The 5,625-nt window shown below is 43.5% G+C and overlaps 1 protein-coding gene across 1 annotated transcript in view; it reads left to right on the forward strand.

Annotated features, from left to right (window-relative positions):
- Positions 1 to 389: 389 nt before the first annotated feature.
- Positions 390 to 5,625, forward strand: part of Armh4 (armadillo like helical domain containing 4) — a 98,830-nt gene continuing 93,594 nt past the window's right edge. Inside the window, exon 1 of the mRNA XM_055606069.1 lies at positions 390 to 446. The gene's annotated coding sequence lies outside the window, so the exon portion shown is untranslated. The remainder of the gene's footprint in view (positions 447 to 5,625) is intronic.

Genomic DNA, 5,625 nt, shown 5'->3' on the forward strand with positions numbered 1-5,625 from the left:
TCTGCAGCTGGGGACCGAATGCCCCTTGTTTACCAGGCATCAGAGAAATCCCCGCTCAGGTTGGATGGACCAGGGCTCCGGTGTCCTCTCTGAAGGTACAGAGAGAGCTGCAGCAGACGCCCAGGATGTGAAGAGGGGAAGCTGGGGCAGGGCCTCCTGAGGGGTCCCAAACAAATCTAGCCGCGTGTGGGAGCAGAGTTGGGGGTGTGGAAGCAATTGGGGCGTGGTCCTAGGTCGTCATTGCCAGAGGGGCGGGGGTAGCCATTCTCTGACCAATCCCGAGCCTTAGCTGCGGCCTTATGAATAAACAACAAAGCCAAGCGCCCTCCCTCTGGCATCCCAGACAGCCAAGGGAGTGTGGGCGGCCTCTAAGAGGGTCATGGCAGGGATGCAGAACATCGGTGCCGCCGCTGTCCTTCGCGCTCAGCTGTGCTGAAGGCTCACAGGTGAGTACAAGCCCAGCTTCTGCAGACTTGGCAAGAGGCCGGGGTGGAACGGGCGGTGCGGGGTCGCTCAGTGAGTGGGGCGGCCCTGGGGTGGATCGCCCTTCACCCTCCCGGAACGCTGTACCCAGGCGCTGACTGAGCAGGGACAGCTCCGTGAGCACTGGACGAATCTTGCAGGCCTGGAAGGACTTTCAGCACTACTTGGTCCACCCAGCCTGGCAGCTGAGCACCTGGGGGCAGCCTTTGTGCAGGCACAGCTTCCAGGCTGGCTGCTTTTGTGTGGAGTTGCCCCTTTTGCTCTCCCTCCCCTTGCATTTCAACCTTGTGGTAGAGAAGTTCGTCAAGACTGTGGTTTACTTCTTTCAAAGCTTAGATCCCAGTGTTTCCTTGCCACTGAGAGCCCAGCAGTGAAGGAACTATTGCGAGCTGCTGTGGCCTCTAAAATGGGTCCTGCTACTTCACAGAAAAACAAAGAGTTGAATGTTTAATGCAGGAGTGCCAGGGAGCCTCTTTGCTGTTCCTAGGTCCCCCAGGGCAGAGGAAGGTCACCTAATTAGAATGAGGGCCTAGGGCTCCGGGTGCCATACTCATGCATGGCACAAAGGCACTGTCCGGAGGTACTGAGACATTGCGTGTGTGTCCTGATCACTGACAGAGCCCAGCCAGTGCAGATGCTAATCATGTGGAAGCTAAAATGCTGGCTAAGCAGGGGTTCAGCAAAAATGGGACCCTCAAGTTTCCTTTTCTTAGAAAGAAAACTTGTGTACCAAATTAAAGTTCAGATCTCTTGTGGAAGACAGCAGAGAAGGCTCATTCAAGTGCCTCTAATGGTTCCCTTTGAAACTTAAGGGAAGTTAAGACAAGGTTCAAAAACCACCCACAGAGTTCTGAAAGAGCTCTTCACTGAGGACCAATACATGTGGTCAGAAACTGCATGCCCCTCCTTCTTTTTGTCTTTTCCCTTGATCTCAGCTCATCTATTGAGCTCCAAGCATCTCCCTCAGCTAAGCATCTTCTGAGAAGTCAGCTTGAGCAATGAAGCCTGCAAATCCTTAGTACAGCATCGTTCAGAAAGGCTCAGAGTCTGGAGGGAGGCTTCTCAGAGTCAGAACACTGTTTCTATTGTTCAGAGCAGAGAGTTAAAGCCAGTCGTGTTTGCTCTTATGGACAAAGTAGAATTTGTGACATCGGCTGTAGTAATGAACCACACACTTATGCAGCAGCCTTAATATTGATTGCAAAACTCCCAAGGCTCACCAAGTCCAAGGTAGCCACAGCAACAGAGCCAATTAGGGAAATGTGGATTTGCCTTTGTTTTCATGAGAGGCTTCAGATTGCACATTGCAGATCTTTGCTGCTGGACCCTCACACTATGGTATTTTGTCACTATAGAAGTGTTTTTATGCTAAATGTGTGCTCATAATAGAAATGCGGAAGATGAGCTCATCTTCTAAGATAAAACTTCACTTGTGAATTTCAGATGTGTTTCACCTCATTCAGTATCTTTAAGGATACCTTTCAAGTTGTATGTGGCTTTTCTTTCTTTTTATCGCTATCCCCACACTCCTCTCTCTCTCTCTCTCTCTCTCTCTCTCTCTCTCTCTCTCTCTCTCCTTGAGACAGAGTCTCACTATGTAGCCCCATCTGGCCTAGAACTAGATGTATAGATGAGGCTGTGCTGGAACTCACGGAGACTTGCCTGCCTCTGCCTCTCTAGTGCAGTGACTGACGGTGTGAGTCATGGTGCATTGCATTGCTGATAACTGAGTCTGATTTATTCTAGCATAGGCAAAGAGGCCCTTCAAGGGTAGTTTGGGTTTATTCTCTAAGCTGAAAACTCGTTTTTCAGTTAATAAATGTGTGGTCAGTCTTATTTTTTCCTATTGTGTTTACTTATTGATGATGAGCAAAGTCTGTGAAACTTCTTTCAGCACCTTGTAAAGGCTGACTAGTGCTTCTAGATCTTACAGGCAGATGAGGTTCATTAACCACAAAGGACAGAAATAAAATACCAAGTTGGATCATTGAAAAGAACTGTCTGATATGGAAACAACTGCTTCCTGTAGAAAACTGATCACAACAGGATGCTGCTCCGTAAATACTTCAAATTAGTCCCATCTCTGTAGTTTGAGGAACTTGTGTATCAGACCTGTGTTGACGTGTCTTATATTGCATGATATTTAAGCCTCATCAAAGTGTTTTCATATCTGCCATCCTCCATCCTTTGAAGGAAATAGAATGCTTATGATGATGCTGATGGTAGTGATGATGGCTTAGTGTGAGCCTGAGTTTCCTTATCTCTATTTTGCCATTTGGTACCTTTGTTGTTGTGATTTGCCTAAGGTTCAGCTAGAACTTGAGCATATGTTTTATTTTTTAAGGCCAACTTTTCTTACCAATGATAGGATGATATTCTGGGAATGAGAAATATGAATATTTATGTTTGTTAGTATTATTAAATATACAAAACTCCTGAAGGGTGCAATATGAAAAATTCACTTTTGGTCTGAAGCCTGGAGAGAGCACTTTGCTGGTGGTTGACCTGCCCGCTCACCCCCTCCTCAGACAGCCTGGCCTGGGCTGCTGTCCTCCTTGGGGAACATAATGCTCGGTAGCTACTTTATTCTCTCTCGTTCCACTGTGATGGAACAGGCTGCTGAAAGGGTCATTTGTCATCCTATCTCTTTAATTTACAGTAAAGAATGGCTGCAGCCCAGATCTCAGAACTAATATGAGACCAATGAGAGCTGCCAATAGCACATTGAATCGGAATGTGGTGCCTTAATGCCAAGTTCTGTAGCTAGATTAATAGGGCCAGAGTTAAGTAATGAAATAATATTGACAAGGAGAACCTTGATGCTTAGAAAAAAGACAAGATAAACAATGACAAATGCATCAATGAGAATCAAGAAAAGCACAGAATGAAGAGATTATTAAGACACCTACAAAAAAGGACCTTTTTTTCCCCATCAATCAAAGAATCACTAATTGGCTTTCTGAAAGACTAAAGGGTAATTGGGAAACAAGCTGACCTAATACTCCAAAGCTAGTTTACCTGTAACTGTTCCTTCCTTCTGTGTGTGTGTGTGTGTGTGTGTGTGTGTGTGTGTATGTGTGTAACACAGAGAGAGAGAGATGTTCAAAAGCTTCTGGTACAAAATAGACACCGACACTCACTTCCTTGTCCTGAAAAGATTACTCACATTTGCTATGTGCCACCAGTTACATACTGACTACTTGCTCTACCCACTTGTCATCATTCAACGCTATAGGCAAACAAAGGAAACGTGAAATACCAGTGTGAATGTGGAAGAGATGTAGTCTTGTTTGAAGATAGATGACTTATAGAGGTGATACTTAGTGGTAAAGAAGCTGAGAGAAAAATGGAAAAAGAATGGGCCAGTTTATTTGTTTGGTTGGTTTATTTCATTTACTTGGTTTTTTTTTTTTTGTATTTTTATCTTTTTGTTTTTTGACAGAATTTCCCCTCAGAAATATGTTCAGAGCTTGGTTTAGGGTACAGAGAAGAACAAATGTCAGACTAATATGGCGGAAGCAGCATCGATATGAAGGCTCATGAGTAAAGCATTTAAGACAGAGCTGTATCTGCCTGAAATAGGGATTTGCTTGGCCCTGATGTGAGACCTGGATAGTAGTTGTACTGTTGTGGGGGTTCTGTATTTGTGGACATTACATTCTGTGCCTTAGAAAGGCAGAGAAGCCAAATGGCAAAGGCAAGGTCTATGAAGTGAAAGACTGCAAAAGATCAAACAAAAGTACATGCTAGCACTGAAGCAAGTTAATTATCTTCTGTAAACTTGTAGTTTTCTAATCTAAAATATAATTAGGATCATGATAGCACCTACCTCATTAGGTGGGATTTAATAAGGTAAATTTCCACCAGGCACATAATAGCAGTTGGCTCAAAGCATTACCCAGCAGTAGCCACTCTTGATTGATCACTATGATTTTATACTCAAGAACAAACCATCTGGGTGGTCTATAATGGATTACAAAGGAGACAGTCTAGACAGATTCACCAATTAGAAAGCAATTAAAATAATGAGAATCTGGTTAGGAAGCAACAACTTCAGGAGGGATAATGAAGGACAAAGTCATGGAAGTTAGGACTCTGGGATTTAAAAGAGAAAAATTGATGATACTGAAAGTTAGGTAAAAAAAGAAAGTTGTGTCTTAGATAGATTCCAGTAGCCGCCAGGCTTGACAAGGAAGGGTTATCTGTCAGTTTGAGTTGCAGATGAATTTTTACTGCAGCCGTTTCAGGATCTGTCCTCCTTGCTTTAAAGTTCAAGCATCTACATGGATAGAAAGAATGAGTAGACCTACAAAAGGCTACTGATTCACCACCTCATCATCCCAGCAGACAAAGAGAATCTAAGAGCAGGGATCTTTCCTCTCTGTTTTCCACAACATTTCTGGAAATGCAGCCAACTGTAACAGCTTCCTTGTACCTTCAGTACTTTTAGGACAGTGCTCATGTTCTTTTTGTGATAGGCATGAAATTCAATGTACTTACTAACTTTTTCTTGATGAAAATGTTTAACATGCTGATTTATTTACCTGCCATGCCCTTGTTTGGGTAACATACTGAAGCAATAATGCTTTTCACCTCAGATGCAAACACATTGACTGAGTAAATGTGTAAAAATCCCTATTGTATAAGTTTAAGGCAGCAATTCTTTTTGTTTTTGTTTGGTTTTTTGTTTGTTTGGTTGGTTGGTTTTTTGTTTTGTGGTTCATAATCTTTGCAGATTGAATATACCAGATGTGACAAAGAAGGAGATTCTGGACTGTGTCTGTTTAAGATTGTGAAAGATAATGCTTGACAGAACAGCTTATCTGCCCGTGGTGGCAGAAATGCAGCAAATTGCTCAGAGGACAGCCAAGCCATTAGGGTACCTTGATAGAGGGTGACAGACAAAGTGATACTGATTAGCTCGCTAAGAAAAGCTTTCTAAACTGGTGAAGCTAACATCTGCTATCTGTTAGGAATTTGGTTAGTTTGTCAGCTAACCGGCACCGAGAGACACAGAAAGACCAGCGCGCAAAGATGCAGTGTGAACAGAAAGGAAGAGAAGCCATTCCTTCCTCTTGTTCCTTAAGTATTCTGATGTTCAAGGTGATTTAATGAGAGACACAAATGCTCATAAACAATGAT

The sequence above is a fragment of the Psammomys obesus genome, unplaced genomic scaffold (assembly GCF_907164565.1).
Source record: "Psammomys obesus unplaced genomic scaffold, mPsaObe1.curated_primary_1811, whole genome shotgun sequence".
In the NCBI taxonomy this organism is placed as follows: domain Eukaryota; kingdom Metazoa; phylum Chordata; class Mammalia; order Rodentia; family Muridae; genus Psammomys; species Psammomys obesus.